The sequence below is a fragment of the Pelophylax lessonae genome, assembly GCF_965119305.1.
Source record: "Pelophylax lessonae genome assembly, chromosome: 1".
Lineage (NCBI taxonomy): Eukaryota > Metazoa > Chordata > Amphibia > Anura > Ranidae > Pelophylax > Pelophylax lessonae.
The window spans coordinates 201,794,131-201,813,521 of NC_138768.1; the positions used below are offsets into that span (position 1 = coordinate 201,794,131).

Here is a 19,391-nt window from a genome sequence, read left to right on the forward strand (position 1 = left end):
AACTCAGAATATATCTCCCTAGGGGGGGGTTAGGGGAAGTGGAAAGACTATCAATTCTTGCTTCTCATTTATCTGACTCTTGTCTCGCCAATGAGAGGGGTTCTTCCCTTCCGTAGCACTTTCTAATACAAGGGGTGGGGGGTTTGACTCATCCTCCGTTATATTTTAGTACTTCGTGGGTAACTCCCCCCCCCCCTTTCTACCTCTTTCCCCCTCTCTTACTTTCCCTGACTTTCCACTCTTCCCCTTTCCCCTCCCCATGGGGCAGTCAAACATACAGTACATATTTCTTTAATACCGGTATTATCATTTATCCATGCACTATTCACTTTAATTACATGTCTCACAATCCCCCCTCCCCTCCTCCCCCTATGTAATGTCTTTTAAGAAAGGGAACATCCCTCCTCCCCGTGTATTTAGGATTAATAAGAAGGGCAGAAAGTATTATAATAACTAACACTCTCTCCCTAAAGTGTGTTGTTTACCCAAAATGTGTCATACAAAAAAAAAAAGAAAAAGGGGGAAAAACCTCCCCGTGCAAAATGCCTATATATTAATAAAACGAGTAAATCGTATTAGAAAATGTGAGTACTCCCTCCCAAGATGTGTTCTTTCCCAAACCCAAAAAAAAAAAAAATATCCCTAATCCCTATAAAGTGTGTCAAAAATTATACGGATAGGGACTATTGAAGAGATTCAACACTCCCTATCTAAATGTGTTCTAAATCCAAAACCTGTCAAAAAAAAAAAAAAAAAAATCCCTAATCCCTATAAAGTGTGTCAAAAATTATACGGATAGGGATTATTGAAGAAATTCAACACTCCCTATCTAAATGTGTTCTAAATCCAAAACCTGTCGAAGAGAAAAAAAAAAAAAAAAAGAATTATAACAATCCCCTACAGAGTGTATCAAAAATGAGTACTGATATAGAGTATTAAAAAAATTTAAACACTCCCTCTCTAAATGTGCTCTAAACCTAAACCTGTCACACAAAAAGCAAACTAAGGGTAGGTGGTGCTCCCTCCTCACAGTCACTTAGAGTCCTTCTCTTTGGAGGAGAGGAGGAAAAAGAGAGAAAAAAAAAAAAAAAACAAATAAAATAAGCAAGTGATTTAAGAGGCAGTCCTCCTTATCCTCTCTCTTCCTCTATCCCAGCGGCTCGTCCCTCTTCTTGCCGCTGAGGGTACAGAGGGAATCTTTCCTTCGGTATCCGGGCTAGCCAGTTTACAACCTGTATTGGTTCTGTTCCTATAAACCGAAAAAGGGCCATTCGATCTTGAAAGGATCTGAGGTTAAAATATCGACCGTCTTTTTGAAATATAACCGAAAAGGGAAATCCCCATCTATAAGTGCACCCCATCTTTTTTGCTAGGTCCAATAAGGGTCTTAAAAGTGCTCTTCTCCTCAGTGTTCCTCTAGCAATGTCTGAAAAGATTTTAATCGGGGTTCCTTCCACATTTATGTCCTTTGCTCCCCAAGCCTCCCTTAAGATTGTCTCCTTATGCGTGTAATGATGTAATCTACATATCACGTCTCTTGGTCTTTTCTCATCTTTACTTCTGGGGCCCAAAGTTTTGTGTATCCTTTCTATTTCAAGACGGTCAGGAAGTTTACCCCTCAGAACCTGTTTGAAAATATTTTCCACCACTTCGGTTAATTTGTCATTATTTATAGTTTCAGGTATCCCCCGAATTCTCAAGTTGCTACGTCTACTTCTATTCTCCATTTCTTCTTATTGAAGTTGCACCGTATCTTCCGTCTCCCTCTGTGTATCTCTAATTAATTCTAATGAGGTCACTTTTCCTTCTAAAATTTTTCTGGCTGCTACCTCTTCTTCTAGACGTGTTGTAATCTTTTGTATATCTTTTTTTATCACTTGCATTTCTTTTAGATGTGTTTCTTCTATTCTATTAATCATTTGTACTATATCGTTTTTTGTTGGCAAAGCCTGGAGCATAGCTTTCAGTTCTGAATTTTGCATCAAAGCCTGTGCATGTATACCAGCTGCCATGCTTTCTCTTTGTCCATTACCTGGGCTATCTGAATAGTTTTCTGAGACTGGGGAGGTGGCTGGTGAATTAGGAGTATCCCCGACCCTGGGCTTGTCAGGACACTCTTCTCACATGCTTCCATCCTTGCGTCTCTGGATAATTTCTGGCTATTAGTGAGGAATCTTACAATCTCTCCCTCTGGTCTGCTTGTCTGTGACTTTACTGCATTCTTCTTTCCCTTCTTTCTTTTAGTAAGCGTCATCCTCCCTCCTTTCCCACTCACTCTTCTCCCTTCCCCTCCTCCACTTATAGTCTCTGTTTATAACTCAATTCAGGGGAGTCTGTGCCTCTTTAAATATAATGCTCCAAGTAATGTTCTCCACTGACTAATATCTTACATCCTTATTCAGCAGGTGGGGAGAGGAAAACTGTTTAAACATCCAGTGAGAGATAGATTTTCCTATCAAGCCTTCCTGAACCCATGCCTGAGGAAAGAGATAAGGAGAGGTTCCTGCACAGGTCTCACACTTCACCGTGCCTCACACCCATTCCATGAGGGCCGTTGGTTACACATACAATTCAAGTGATCAGTTCAGGTACGGTTTAATAGGAGCTAGTAATATAGTTGGCTGGAGGGCTTACCTACTCGACAGTCCTCCGATCCAGCTGCTCCTTTTAACTCCCTTGTGTATGGAGTGCAGGCTGCCGATTGTGCAGGGAAAATAACTGACTCTCTCCCCATATGCCAACTTGCACATAAGGCAAAGTGCCGCTGTCCCTCAGCCCGAAGGGAGAGGGTCCAGTGATGCAGGCTGAGTGAGCGTCTCCCAAGTAGCACTTTCCAAGCTACAGTCCACAGGTCTCCATCAGCAGTGCAGTCCGTACAGTCTGTGTAGCAAGCAGCTAAGTCGGGGGAGAAACAAGGCTACACACCCTGACATGCTGCGCAGCCCTCGCTCTCTCACCACCGCCGTTCTTCCGCCGCTACAGCTGGTCTTCTACCGCTACAGGCATCCGACCAGGGCTACTGCCGCCGTAACTCCGCTTCTCCTCTCCTCTCCGGGGTGGCGTGGGCGCACTATGGAGACTTGAGGGCTCTCTCAGTCCTTCGAGTTCCCGATCTCTCGGGCTTACTTCGGCGTCCTAGTTCCTTCCTGGGAGAGGTGGGCTCAGCACGGAGAGACACGCCATGCGTGTCACATGATCACTTCCGGGTACGCCCCTCACGTGGGGCCCGCCCTCTCTCTGAGCTTTCCCCCCTCTTATTTTGAGCACAAGGCTTTAGTGTGAAAAGGCTATTTCGTGTTTCTTCCATACTGCTCTAGTAATTACAAGTCATTGATGACTCAGCTTATCATCTCTCTGGTATTGCAATATATAGAAAAAATGGAATTATTTGCTTTGTGCTGCTGTCTTTTTCTTATACCTACTCTGATATGTCAAGGTAACTAATGAGACAAGACATTAGGTCCACTTTAATGATTGTCATGTTTTCTTGCTGTTATCTTTTGTATTGAGTTTAAAGTTTCCTAATATTTACTCTCCCTTTACACTACTATTAACTAACATACAGTTCATGAAGTATAATGCAAAGCCCAGTTCTACAAATATTTAACTGGGCAGAATAATCTGTAAAAAACACTTCTGGCTATTACCAAAATGGAAGCATTATTTAAATAAAAATAGAAGAAAACACTGCAATGGCTAAAGAAATAATCAGATTTCCCTTGCTGTGCATGCTGTATAATTCACTGAAGCCAGATTCCAGAGGGTTGCCTGCATACAGTATATGTAGGGTAGGTGGACCTGTTTCCTCTCTGTGGCCTAAAGTAAAATTATAGGCAAAACTTTGTTTTCTTTTTTGATACAGCAAGCGGTGGGGGGGGGGGGGGATGTAACCCCTGTCAGATTTTTTTGTTTGCCATCTGTGTCCCAGAACAGGGATTTCCCACCACTCCCTGTCCCGTAGCCAAAGAGGAAGTGAGAGGAAACCGCTATAAATTTAGGGTTATTCCTTGCGGACCCCCAGGTCACCAAAACTTGTGTCCCCCATTGAAAGTTTTCCCCTCTATTGCTTTCCTGGGGACAACCCAAGATTTGGGATTTTCTTTTACTTTCACTTTCAGTGGTAATGGTAACCAGGACAAATTGAGAGGGTGAATCTCTTTAATGGGGTCGCAGAAAACAATAAAGACTGACAAGCGTTCTTGTCCCACTGCACTCTGACCAAAACTAAGAAAAAAAAAATGTTTTGCCATTTGTTATACTTTGAAACTAATTTATGACACCATGATATATCAGGCTTTTGTTTGGGAGGGACCGCTTGTTCCCTAAAGAAGCCTTCCTCAACCTTTTCAACTAAGAGGAACCCCTGATATAACTTTCTGCTCTCAGGGAACCCCTGCCAAAAATGACTATATCTACAGCTCATGATACGTTAGTGTGATGGTCAGTGGGAAGAATGTTCCATACACTTGAGGACATTGGGAAGAATTACCCCCTTATATATAGCTAAAAAGATCAGTGGTGTCAGAGGGAACTTATCTGAGAGACAGAAATTGCTCATTGCTCAAGGAACCCCTAGCAACCTTTGGAGGAACCCTGGTTGAGAAAACCTGGTCTAGAGTGACTGTGCTTGGGAGAACCCCTCCTTCAATACAAACTGGTAACTAAAGGGAGGGATAAACAGCTTAACATATTACAGACACAAAACCAAACTGCAAATGCCTAAATTATAAAAAAAAATTCTAAAAACTGCAAATGGTACGCTGCTTGCATTTCAATTCTAGAATTCACCTTTAAAGCAAACTTATTTTCCAAGGTATTTTAACAATTTAGCAGATTTTTATTTTTTTTTTTTTTTTTGCTTAATCAACTGGTTTATTGATATAGAATAAAAAAGAAACAATATTCATCCTGTTACATTTGTATTCTGTAATAAAATGTGCAGATGGGAAGACCTAAAAGCTTAAAAAAAGGTAAATATTGCAGTAGGGCACTGTGTTAAAAGTCAAAGTGGAAGAACAGGAGATAGGAGCATCAAATAGAGCAGGTAAAGATGGCTATAAACTAGTAGATTTTTTTTCCTGACAGACTCCATGGCAGCCTACGTGTGGGTTAGTCCCGCCTCCTCCTACCTCATAGGACCCCACTCCCATAAATTTCACTCTGCCCCAGAGACCATGTTCATTTTTTGTCCTCCTCCTGTTGGATGGATATCAAGTCTTACCTCATGAAGATTTTCGGTCTATTTCCTGGTGATTTACACGATCGATTCCAGGCTGAATTCCTGAAGAGTCCAGTACGCCCTAGCTACTAGCGGGGTAGGACACGGGTGTGCAATCCCATGCATTGGAGAAGCATAAAGCCTGGCCACTGGCGGGCAAGCTGAATACGGCCAATCGTCCTAGCTACTAGCGGGAGGCCCATTAATACACGCCGAATCGATGCACTGGAGGTTTTCGTGTCCCAGGTCAGACCGTGGTTCGGAGCATGCTTGGTAACGTATGGCAGCCATTTTTTGTATATGTATTTTGTCTTGCTGTGTTTTGGAACGCAGGTGCGTTTCATCTTGCGGCCCGGCTCTTCCTGTGTCCCAGCGCAGCTTCCGGGTCACCGCTGGGTGTCTGGGGGCGGTGCTGGCGCAGTGGAGTGGCTGTTCGTGCTCACACATGCGCACGGATGCTGTCTGTCATGGGGGGGGGGGGGCGGTGACGTAATCATCTGGCGGCAGATTTAAACTGCTGTCACAGTGGATCACATTGGGATTATACTGCGGGCATATGCGGCAGCTTCCCTGTGCTTGATCGGTCTCTGCTAGTGGTAAACTTAATCCTGCTGGATGTCTGTGTTCAGTCTGTGGTGTATGCAGCACTTCCTTATTCCTGTGTTTGTTACAGTCTTCCTGTTAAGAGCAGTATGGATACTTCACCGCCCCCCAGTGGCCAACCCTTACTCTACAGGTAAGAATGGTATTATTTTTACCTATCCCTGTATGGTTCGGATTTAGGGCAGTAGGGGTCATTTTTCCCTTTTCTCTTAGCCCTTCTAGGTCTGATAAACAAACTAAAGCACGTGAAGATAAGGACCTTACTAGGTCACAACGTCATCACACTTCTCTTGGCACTAGTCGCCACAAGTCTTCTACCAAACATCACAGGGAAGGCTCCACGCTTGCATCAGCACAAAGACACCCTGATAGAAGATCTTGCTGGGGTTGTGCAGCACGTGTTTCTGATGGCAAATCACTATGCAATGCATGTTTTGCCCATGCCTCTAGAGAAAGGGGGAATGATAACCAGCAGGTGGAATCCCTGGTTAGACGGGTGGTCCAAGAATCCCTACAAAACCTGGAGGTTGACCGCACCTGTAGCCCCTCGGCTGGTATGGCAGACATCCCTGTTAGGGATAGCCTCAGTACTCCCGGCCCTTCTCAGCAGAGCATTTCCGGCTTCAACTCCTCGGATAGTGAGGACGAATCGGATACTCCTGGCACAGGCTTTGATTTTGCCTTGGTCCCTACCCTGGTTAAGGCAGTAAAGGGAGCCCTAAAGTGGGAGGAGCCAGTAGAGTCACCATCTAAACAAAGAAGGTACTTCAAGCACCTAAAGAGAGAGCGCCATAACTTTCCCTTTTTAGGTGAACTTGGTGAAATTATCTCGGATGAGTGGGGATGTGCAGAGAGGAAAAATTCTCTGGTATCCAAAGTTTCCAGGATGTACCCATTCAAGAGTGAGGATGTGAAGCACCTGGAGTCAGCGCCCCTAGTGGACGCCGCCCTCATGAGATTAGCGAGGCACGTCACTCTTATACTCGAAGACACAGTGTCTTTTAAAGATGGGCTGGAAAGAAGAATCGACACTGACCTTAAGAAGATTTATGTGTCTGCTGGAATGGCTTGTAAGCCAGCCCTAGCCATTGCGGCTTTATCCAAGGCCATGGAGGCCTGGACAATAGAGGTGGATTCGGATCTAAGGCCCGTATCAGAAGAAGTAGCCAGAGCTTCAGCAGTGAATGAGCTCAGACTGGCGGCTTCTTTTCTGGGGGAGGCTTCCCTAGATATTATTCGTCTGGTGGCCCGAGGCAATGCTCTCTTCAGTGACAGCTAAACGGGCTCTATGGCTGCGCCCCTGGCTGGCTGATCCTTCCTCCAAGCAGGCTTGGTGCCCTATTCCATTCGAAGGGTCTTCCTTGTTCGGGAACAAGCTGGAGAGCGCTATTTCACGGGCCACGGGCCGTAAGTCGGGGTTCCTCCCGCAGGATCGTCGTCTGCTGGGTCAGAGAAGGACACAGTCCAGACAATCTTCGGATAGAGCGAAGGATGCTCGAAGTTACAGACCTGGTCGTGAATTCCGGAAAACATGGAGGAAAAATCCATCTTCAAGCCAAAAGACTTCCAAAGGAGCCTCTTCTAGTAGCCGGGAAGCGGCTAAGTCCTTTTGATGTTGGGCCTGTCCAGACGGTTCAGGTCGGTGCTCGCCTTCTCCGGTTTCGACACGTCTGGGCAGCCTCGATAAAAGATTTTTGGGTCATCAGGACAATCTCTACAGGACACACTTGGTCGTTCTGCAGTCCACCTATCCTCAAGTTCGTTCCCACAGCTCTTCCACGGTCGGAAGAAGAAAGGCAAATCCTTTTGGCATATGTAGATGCGCTGCTGCTTCAAGGCGCAGTAGTTCCAGTACCAGCCAAAGAGAGGTTTCAAGGCCTCTATTCACCACTCTTCTTAGTAATGAAGAAGAACTGCCCCTGGAGACCGGTCATAGACCTCACACATCTAAACTCCTTTATAAAAAAGGGAAAATTCAAAATGGAGACACTATTGACAATCCGCCAGGCGGTTCAGCCAGGAGATTGGCTTGTGTCAATAGACTTGAAGGATGCATATTTCCATGTGTCTATAGCAACAGAGTTACAGAAATACCTGCGGTTTGCTGTGGATCAACACCATCTTCAGTTTACATGTCTCCCATTCGGGCTCACATCTCCTCGAGTATTTTCAAAACTCTTATTGGCTGTGGTAGCCCTGATCAGAATCAAGGGAGTGCGTCTTCACCATTATTTAGACAACTTACTACTTCTGTCGCAAGATCGAGAGCAACTCCTGGTTCACAGAGATCTAGTCACGGCGACTTCTCGAGTTCGGCTGGTTGCTAAACTTGAAAAAGAGCCATCTGGAGCCCACACAGGCACTTATCTTTTCGGGGCTCAATTCAATACAGTCAAGGGCATCATCTCCTTGCCTCTAGAGAAAATCCTGATTATCAGAGACAGAGTACAGCTGGCCATGTCAACATCTCATCTCCAGGTCTCACAGTGCCTCAAAATAATAGGTACTATGGTGGCCACGACACCTAGGGTGAAATGGGCTCAATGGAGGATGCGTCCTTTTCAAACAGGATTTCTTCGCCAATGGTGCCCAGGCGACATGGATCATCTGATTTGGATTTCCCCAGTAATGCGGGACAGTCCCCTGTGGTGGTGGCAGAAGAGGAATCTACTCAATTGCCATTCTATCCTTCCCATCTCTTGGGTCACGATAACCACGGACGCAAGCAACACAGGTTGGGGCGCTCACTGCCTATCAGAGATAGCACAGGGCAAATGGAATCCTCGGTTACACAGGGAAGTTTCGAACATCCTGGAGCTTCGAGCAGCGTTTCGAGCTCTCCAAGCATTTCATCACCTTACAGTAGGAACATCTGTCCTCCTGAGGCTGGACAATACGACGGCAGTGTCGTATATAAAGCGTCAAGGAGGAACTCGCAGTCACTCTTTATTGAGAGAAGTCGAGCCAATAATGGTCTGGGCTCAGAAATACTTATCCAACCTCACTGCGGTTTTTCTGCCAGGGACACAGAACATCCAGGCGGATTTTCTCCATGGACAACGAGTGGAGTCTTCATGCCGATGTGTTTCAGTGGCTAAAATCCCTAGGGTTCCTTCCGGAAGTGGATCTGTTCGCTTCCCCGTGCAACTTCAAGTTGGAGAAGTACTACACGAGATTCAAATGCCCACAAGCTTTCGGGGTGGATGCCCTAACAGAGCAGTGGAGGTTTCACAAGGCTTACGCCTTCCCACCAGTTCCAGTCCTCCTTCGATTCCTGACGAGACTCAGGTCGGAAGAAGTGGAGGCTCTTGTGATAGCCCCATATTGGCCGAACAGGCCCTGGTTTCCAATGCTGCTACAGCTGAGCTTTCGCGAGCCAGTTCCACTACCTTCCAGGCAGGATCTCCTGTCTTAGGGAACGGTGCTACACCCTTGCCCGGCCCATCTGCACCTGATGGCCTGGTTTTTGAAAGGGAAAGGCTGGAGGCATTAGGGTGTCCAAGTGGAGCTATCTCCACACTGTTGAATGCGAGAAGAGCTGGAACAAATAGTCTACGAAAGGATATGGAAGAAGTTCATGTCTCATATCCCCGGAAATATGGATGTGCAAGGCACTCCAAAGGTTCAACACATTTTGAGTTTTCTACAATCTGGCCTGGATCTGCCTTTACCAGTCAGTTCTCTTCGAGTTCAAGCGTCAGCTATCTCGGCTTTCACAGGAACATCCTGGGCAAAGCATCCTCTAGTGAGGCAATTTTTCAGAGGAGCTTCTAGGCTCAGACCACAAAGGAAGCCCAGATTCCCTAAGTGGGATCTTCCACTTGTTCTGGATTTCTTTGCAGATCTCAGAAAAGATAACCTGGTTCAACTCTCCATCAAAGAATTGTCTCTTATAATAGCGTTCCTGGTGGCAGTCGCCTCAGCAAAAAGGGTCTGAGCTAGGAGCTTTGGGATGCAAAGAACCCTTTTTGTCGTTTTTTTCCCGTATTGGGTGGTTCTGATTCCCATGTTGGATTCGCATCCAAAAGTATCCTCTATTTTTCATGAACATAAGGAAATTGTCTTGCCAACATTCAAATCCTCTGACTCTGCGACTCATCCACTGGATGTAGGGCAAATTCTGAAACTATATCTGGAAGCCACATCTCATTTCCGCCATTCGGATTATTTGTTTGTCCTGTTCTATGGGAAGAATAAAGGCTTGCGTGCTTCATCTAGAATGATCGCATCTTGGATTGTCCAGTCCATTCAATGGGCCTATAGAGCTAAAGGTTGGCTCCCCCGGAGGCGGTGACAGCGCATTCTCCAAGAGGAATGTCGACTTCTTGGGCAGCGTTTCGTCATGTGGCTCCCGAAGTTGTATGCAAAGCGGCCTCATGGTCCTCAATCCACACTTTCATGGCTCATTATTGTGTCGAGCCAGCTTCTTTATCATCTGTTGATTTTGGTTTGCGGATACTATCAGTTGATGGTGCAAATTAAATTTCTTTTGAACAGCAGATTGCCGACCCTGGTGTGTTTGGCTAGTTATTTCCCACACGTAGGCTGCCATGGAGTCTGTCAGGAAAACGGAAAATTTATATCAAATACTTACCGTAATTTTCCTTTTCTGATGGACTCCATGGCAGCCGGAGTCCCCACCCATCTGCCGGAGGAGGCTATTTTATGGAACATGGTCTCTGGGGCAGAGTGAAATTTATGGGAGTGGGGTCCTATGAGGTAGGAGGAGGCGGGACTAACCCACACGTAGGCTGCCATGGAGTCCATCAGGAAAGGAAAATTACGGTAAGTATTTGATATAAATTTTCCGTTTTGTTTTAAGAATATTCTTTTAATTTATTAATCACTAATGGAATCAAAATGTTATTTTAAACCATAGGTATAGGAAAAATTTGATGGAGCAGCGTTCTGACAGTGTTGGCGGTTCTTGTTTTGGGAAATGACATTCACTCCTAAATCAAATGACAAATGCAAACAAAATTTTGAAGTATTTTCAAATGACATTTGTCAATAAACACCTGTGCTTTATAGGAGAATTATGGCCAAAAAAGCTTTGGCCATACTTCTCCTTTAACCTTTCACCTCCCTTAATCTAAAAATCTGCATAGTAACCCTTTCATTTTCATTCTCCCACTGTATATGACCTGTGAATTAACCCCTTCATGTCTTCTTCGTGTATAATCTGTATGCCCTGGATGTACTGCACCTTTATCAAGCTCCATTTTTCAACATTTTTCTCAATACCAGCATGTTTTTTCATTTCCAGAAAAATAGTGGTAAAAAAAGTTGATTACCTTGGGTGTCTACTGTCAAAAAAGGGGTAAATTTAGAAATGTTCATGCTGTGCTGGCATTTGAATTTGGCATGTTTTTTAACAGAAAGTAAGGGAAACAGGTTTTTGTTTTTTTTTTTTTGCAATTTTTTTTTCTATTTTTTATATAGTAAATAAAAACAAGCCAGTGGATATTATACATTTTATCTCCGGAAGGTTTTACCCCCTTCATGGCCAGAGTAACTTTAACTGGCAATTGCTTGGTCATGCAACACTAGACGCAAAAGAAATTTAAATCTTTTTTTTTTTTTCACACAAATAAAGCTTTCTTTTGGTGGCATTTAGTCGCCACTGGATTTTTTGTTATATAATCTTAAAGATACAAAAAATTTTGAAAAAAAAAATGTATCATTATTTCTGTAAACAAATAACATTTCTTCATCGTAAACCAAAATGCAGTCTTGCATTTCTTTGATAAAAACCCAAATCAGTGTATATTATTTAGTCCGTGTGAAAGTTATAAGGTCTACAAAGGATGGTGTATATATATATATTTGAAAAGTGGTCAATCCTGGTATATTGACAGCCTCTCTCATTTCTTGAGGCCATAAAATGTCAGGACAGTACAAATCCCCCCCCCCCCCCCCCCAAATGACCCCTTTTTGGAAAGAAGACAGTCCAAGCTATCTAGTAAGAGGCATGGAGAGTTTTTAGAAGTTGTAATTTTTTTTGTCGCAACTTTTTTAAAAATGAAGAATATAAATAAAATGTGTTTTTTTTTTTCACCATTTTTTAACATACTGTCACAAGTGCAGTACAGCGTCATCCTGTGACTGGTGTGGTGGTGATCAGAGATCCTCACTGGTGAAAGTATGTCATAAAAAAAAAAATGTTATTGTTTTTTTTTTTTCAATTCTTTTAAACATTTTTGTAACACTTTTTTCTTTTTTTACTATCTTTTTTTTTACATCCTGTCATCAGAGTATTTCCGTGCCACTACAGTGACACTATACTACTCTAGGGAGGAAGGGTGATCTGTGATTTTCTTTTTTCTTTTTTGCTTATAATTGTGATAATCACTGTTATACGTAATAGTTTTAGTTGTCATCAAAGCCTTTCATTCATGACAGCTTGCTTACTATTGTGATCTGTGATTGGTTACAGCTAATCTTATGGTACAGGGTGCTGTGGTTGGCCCAGGTACCATATGAAAGCTGTTGTGCCAATCACAGAATCACTATAGTAAACAAAACTGTCATAAATGGAAGCCAGTCATGACTGTTTTGTTTGCAGCGCAACCATATTGTCAATCACATCCATCACATGATTCTCCAGCCGCTTACAGCGATCACCGTGATCCAATGGACACAGCGGTCATGGGTTTGCACTGCTGCGTGCCCCAGGGTGCACATGCACTTAGCGGCATACATCGCTGAGCCTGCAGCTGCCACCCACTAGCAGTAAATCTACAGTTGGAGTGGGAAAGTGGTTAAATACCACCACTCCAAAAAAAATTAATTAAAATTCATTTTCGTACAAGTAATTGTTAGTCAATCTATCACAGCACTGTAAATTGAAAAGCAGCCTAAAAGGAAGGGGTAATACAGGCTAATGTAATCTTTTTTTTTTTACTGCTGTCTGATATTTCTCTTCAATTCCTGTCCCAGAGACACAAAAGGGAAAACAACTGTAAAATGTTGGTTGTTTTCTCACTTTTTATCCTTGTGACAATGATCACCTGGACAAATAAGGAGGGTAAATTGTTACAACAGTCAAAACAAAAGTACATGTGGCACTTCAGTGGATACACAGATTATTCAGAGCAATTGCTAACTCAAAATCAGCTTAGCTTGCAATCTAAAATTTTCACCACAGTGGAACCAATTTGTTTGGCCTGTTAACTTGTTTCCATGTCCTGTTGCTTAAAGTGCAGGCCTGCAAATACCCTGATAAATACAGCCCAGCAATACACGATTCATTATACAGAAAAAATCCTCATATGCACAGTATGAAAGGGAAATACTGTACTTTACCAGTCAGAGTATGGGACTTGCTTTTACTCTCAAAACTACTCAGGCAAAGTAGAACAAAATAAATAGTAGGGACACCATTACCAACGCCAAGTTTCCTGTTTGAACAAATAGCACAAAACTGCAAACAGGTTCAGACATTGGACTGCAGAGTCAGTTGTATGTTACATATTAATTCACTGAAAAGGGCCCCTGAAGAAATAAAATGTTTGAAGAAAATATGCCTTCAGACAGCAGCGGTCTGAGCATATAAGCTATCCGATATTGATGCCAAATCCTTAAAAGATTAATTGTTGAAACATGGAAAGTTGGGAAGAAAGGATTTTGTTGGCACTCGAAGTAGTTAAAATGTCATTTTGTCATTTATTTATATTCCCATAAAAACAGAAAAAACAAAAAGAAAACAAGAAAACAGACATATTATATCTCTATGTAAAAAGATGTGGCTTATAAATAAGCTCACAATCATATACAGATTATACAGCAGTTCTTAAATGTTCAATTTCATGCACAAGTAGGAAAACGTTATACAGATCCTTGAAGGCATAGAAATATTATAGCACCAGGAGAATCCTGCCGGCGGCTTGCCAAAGGAACAATCACCGTCCAGCCAGGTCAGCTGATGTTGTATTTGTATATCAATTCAACTGCTCAACATGTTTCGCCTTTTTCAAAGCTTCATTAGGAGCTTATATATGAATAAACTCTGTACGATTGTTGTTCAAGACATATATCTCAGCAAAACTCTCCATCCAGGGAGGACCATCATGGACAACTGAAAAGAGCACATACAAGTGCCCTTTCCAGGGCTTTATATGCAAGTTCCTTATTGGTATTGATTTACTGATGTCAGCCAGGTGTATATCACCCCTTGGCGGCTACACATCCAAGTTTAGTTCCACCCTTCAAGGTATCAAGCTCTGATAAATCCACGATTGCCTCTTCGTTAATTACAAAAAAGTTTTGCTGAGATATCTCAGGATCTCCTGTCTTAGGGAACGGTGCTACACCCTTGCCCGGCCCATCTGCACCTGATGGCCTGGTTTTTGAAAGGGAAAGGCTGGAGGCATTAGGGTGTCCAAGTGGAGCTATCTCCACACTGTTGAATGCGAGAAGAGCTGGAACAAATAGTCTACGAAAGGATATGGAAGAAGTTCATGTCTCATATCCCCAGAAATATGGATGTGCAAGGCACTCCAAAGGTTCAACACATTTTGAGTTTTCTACAATCTGGCCTGGATCTGCCTTTACCAGTCAGTTCTCTTCAAGTTCAAGCGTCAGCTATCTCGGCTTTCACAGGAACATCCTGGGCAAAGCATCCTCTAGTGAGGCAATTTTTCAGAGGAGCTTCTAGGCTCAGACCACAAAGGAAACCCAGATTCCCTAAGTGGGATCTTCCACTTGTTCTGGATTTCTTTGCAGATCTCAGAAAAGATAACCTGGTTCAACTCTCCATCAAAGAATTGTCTCTTATAATAGCGTTCCTGGTGGCAGTCGCCTCAGCAAAAAGGGTCTGAGCTAGGAGCTTTGGGATGCAAAGAACCCTTTTTGTCGTTTTTTTCCCGTATTGGGTGGTTCTGATTCCCATGTTGGATTCGCATCCAAAAGTATCCTCTATTTTTCATGAACATAAGGAAATTGTCTTGCCAACATTCAAATCCTCTGACTCTGCGACTCATCCACTGGATGTAGGGCAAATTCTGAAACTATATCTGGAAGCCACATCTCATTTCCGCCATTCGGATTATTTGTTTGTCCTGTTCTATGGGAAGAATAAAGGCTTGCGTGCTTCATCTAGAACGATCGCATCTTGGATTGTCCAGTCCATTCAATGGGCCTATAGAGCTAAAGGTTGGCTCCCCCGGAGGCGGTGACAGCGCATTCTACAAGAGGAATGTCGACTTCTTGGGCAGCGTTTCGTCATGTGGCTCCCGAAGTTGTATGCAAAGCGGCCTCATGGTCCTCAATCCACACTTTCATGGCTCATTATTGTGTCGAGCCAGCTTCTTTATCATCTGTTGATTTTGGTTTGCGGATACTATCAGTTGATGGTGCAAATTAAATTTCTTTTGAACAGCAGATTGCCGACCCTGGTGTGTTTGGCTAGTTATTTCCCACACGTAGGCTGCCATGGAGTCTGTCAGGAAAACGGAAAATTTATATCAAATACTTACCGTAATTTTCCTTTTCTGATGGACTCCATGGCAGCCGGAGTCCCCACCCATCTGCCGGAGGAGGCTATTTTATGGAACATGGTCTCTGGGGCAGAGTGAAATTTATGGGAGTGGGGTCCTATGAGGTAGGAGGAGGCGGGACTAACCCACACGTAGGCTGCCATGGAGTCCATCAGGAAAGGAAAATTACGGTAAGTATTTGATATAAATTTTCCGTTTTGTTTTAAGAATATTCTTTTAATTTATTAATCACTAATGGAATCAAAATGTTATTTTAAACCATAGGTATAGGAAAAATTTGATGGAGCAGCGTTCTGACAGTGTTGGCGGTTCTTGTTTTGGGAAATGACATTCACTCCTAAATCAAATGACAAATGCAAACAAAATTTTGAAGTATTTTCAAATGACATTTGTCAATAAACACCTGTGCTTTATAGGAGAATTATGGCCAAAAAAGCTTTGGCAATACTTCTCCTTTAACCTTTCACCTCCCTTAATCTAAAAATCTGCATAGTAACCCTTTCATTTTCATTCTCCCACTGTATATGACCTGTGAATTAACCCCTTCATGTCTTCCTCGTGTATAATCTGTATGCCCTGGATGTACTGCACCTTTATCAAGCTCCATTTTTCAACATTTTTCTCAATACCAGCATGTTTTTTCATTTCCAGAAAAATAGTGGTAAAAAAAGTTGATTACCTTGGGTGTCTACTGTCAAAAAAGGGGTAAATTTAGAAATGTTCATGCTGTGCTGGCATTTGAATTTGGCATGTTTTTTAACAGAAAGTAAGGGAAACAGGTTTTTGTTTTTTTGTTTTTTTGCAATTTTTTTTTCTATTTTTTATATAGTAAATAAAAACAAGCCAGTGGATATTATACATTTTATCTCCGGAAGGTTTTACCCCCTTCATGGCCAGAGTAACTTTAACTGGCAATTGCTTGGTCATGCAACACTAGACGCAAAAGAAATTTAAATCTTTTTTTTTTTTTCACACAAATAAAGCTTTCTTTTGGTGGCATTTAGTCGCCACTGGATTTTTTGTTATATAATCTTAAAGATACAAAAAATTTTGAAAAAAAAAATGTATCATTATTTCTGTAAACAAATAACATTTCTTCATCGTAAACCAAAATGCAGTCTTGCATTTCTTTGATAAAAACCCAAATCAGTGTATATTATTTAGTCCGTGTGAAAGTTATAAGGTCTACAAAGGATGGTGTATATATATATTTGAAAAGTGGTCAATCCTGGTATATTGACAGCCTCTCTCATTTCTTGAGGCCATAAAATGTCAGGACAGTACAAATCCCCCCCCCCCCCCCCAAATGACCCCTTTTTGGAAAGAAGACAGTCCAAGCTATCTAGTAAGAGGCATGGAGAGTTTTTAGAAGTTGTAATTTTTTTGTCGCAACTTTTTTAAAAATGAAGAATATAAATAAAATGTGTTTTTTTTTTTCACCATTTTTTAACATACTGTCACAAGTGCAGTACAGCGTCATCCTGTGACTGGTGTGGTGGTGATCAGAGATCCTCACTGGTGAAAGTATGTCATAAAAAAAAAAATGTTATTGTTTTTTTTTTTCAATTCTTTTAAACATTTTTGTAACACTTTTTTCTTTTTTTACTATCTTTTTTTTTACATCCTGTCATCAGAGTATTTCCGTGCCACTATAGTGACACTATACTACTCTAGGGAGGAAGGGTGATCTGTGATTTTCTTTTTTCTTTTTTGCTTATAATTGTGATAATCACTGTTATAAGTAATAGTTTTAGTTGTCATCAAAGCCTTTCATTCATGACAGCTTGCTTACTATTGTGATCTGTGATTGGTTACAGCTAATCTCATGGTACAGGGTGCTGTGGTTGGCCCAGGTACCATATGAAAGCTGTTGTGCCAATCACAGAATCACTATAGTAAACAAAACTGTCATAAATGGAAGCCAGTCATGACTGTTTTGTTTGCAGCGCAACCATATTGTCAATCACATCCATCACATGATTCTCCAGCCGCTTACAGCGATCACCGTGATCCAATGGACACAGCGGTCATGGGTTTGCACTGCTGCGTGCCCCAGGGTGCACATGCACTTAGCGGCATACATCACTGAGCCTGCAGCTGCCACCCACTAGCAGTAAATCTACAGTTGGAGTGGGAAAGTGGTTAAATACCACCACTCCAAAAAAAATTAATTAAAATTCATTTTCGTACAAGTAATTGTTAGTCAATCTATCACAGCACTGTAAATTGAAAAGCAGCCTAAAAGGAAGGGGTAATACAGGCTAATGTAATCTTTTTTTTTTACTGCTGTCTGATATTTCTCTTCAATTCCTGTCCCAGAGACACAAAAGGGAAAACAACTGTAAAATGTTGGTTGTTTTCTCACTTTTTATCCTTGTGACAATGATCACCTGGACAAATAAGGAGGGTAAATTGTTACAACAGTCAAAACAAAAGTACATGTGGCACTTCAGTGGATACACAGATTATTCAGAGCAATTGCTAACTCAAAATCAGCTTAGCTTGCAATCTAAAATTTTCACCACAGTGGAACCAATTTGTTTGGCCTGTTAACTTGTTACCATGTCCTGTTGCTTAAAGTGCAGGCCTGCAAATACCCTGATAAATACAGCCCAGCAATACACGATTCATTATACAGAAAAAATCCTCATATGCACAGTATGAAAGGGAAATACTGTACTTTACCAGTCAGAGTATGGGACTTGCTTTTACTCTCAAAACTACTCAGGCAAAGTAGAACAAAATAAATAGTAGGGACACCATTACCAACGCCAAGTTTCCTGTTTGAACAAATAGCACAAAACTGCAAACAGGTTCAGACATTGGACTGCAGAGTCAGTTGTATGTTACATATTAATTCACTGAAAAGGGCCCCTGAAGAAATAAAATGTTTGAAGAAAATATGCCTTCAGACAGCAGCGGTCTGAGCATATAAGCTATCCGATATTGATGCCAAATCCTTAAAAGATTAATTGTTGAAACATGGAAAGTTGGGAAGAAAGGATTTTGTTGGCACTCGAAGTAGTTAAAATGTCATTTATTTATATTCCCATAAAAACAGAAAAAACAAAAAGAAAACAAGAAAACAGACATATTATATCTCTATGTAAAAAGATGTGGCTTATAAATAAGCTCACAATCATATACAGATTATACAGCAGTTCTTAAATGTTCAATTTCATGCACAAGTAGGAAAACGTTATACAGATCCTTGAAGGCATAGAAATATTATAGCACCAGGAGAATCCTGCCGGCGGCTTGCCAAAGGAACAATCACCGTCCAGCCAGGTCAGCTGATGTTGTATTTGTATATCAATTCAACTGCTCAACATGTTTCGCCTTTTTCAAAGCTTCATTAGGAGCTTATATATGAATAAACTCTGTACGATTGTTGTTCAAGACATATATCTCAGCAAAACTCTCCATCCGGAGAGGACCATCATGGACAACTGAAAAGAGCACATACAAGTGCCCTTTCCAGGGCTTTATATGCAAGTTCCTTATTGGTATTGATTTACTGATGTCAGCCAGGTGTATATCACCCCTTGGCGGCTACACATCCAAGTTTAGTTCCACCCTTCAAGGTATCAAGCTCTGATAAATCCATGATTGCCTCTTCGTTAATTACAAAAAAGTTTTGCTGAGATATATGTCTTGAACAACAATCGTACAGAGTTTATTCATATATAAGCTCCTAATGAAGCTTTGAAAAAGGCGAAACACGTTGAGCAGTTGAATTGATATACAAATACAACATCAGCTGACCCGGCTGGACGGTGATTGTTCCTTTGGCAAGCCGCCGGCAGGATTCTCCTGGTGCTATAATATTTCTATTCCTTCAAGGATCTGTATAACGTTTTCCTACTTGTGCATGAAATTGAACATTTAAGAACTGCTGTATAATCTGTATATGATTGTGAGCTTATTTATAAGCCACATCTTTTTACATATAGATATAATATGTCTGTTTTCTTTTTGTTTTTTTTCTGTTTTTATGGGAATTTAAATAAATTACATTTTAACTACTTCGAGTGCCAACAAAATCATTTCTTCCCAACTTTCCATGTTTCAAC

The 19,391-nt window shown here is 41.9% G+C and overlaps 1 protein-coding gene across 2 annotated transcripts in view; it reads left to right on the top strand.

Moving 5' to 3' along the window:
- GRAMD2B (GRAM domain containing 2B) overlaps positions 1 to 19,391 on the top strand; it is a 309,850-nt gene that overhangs the window by 92,080 nt on the left and 198,379 nt on the right. The window lies entirely within an intron of this gene.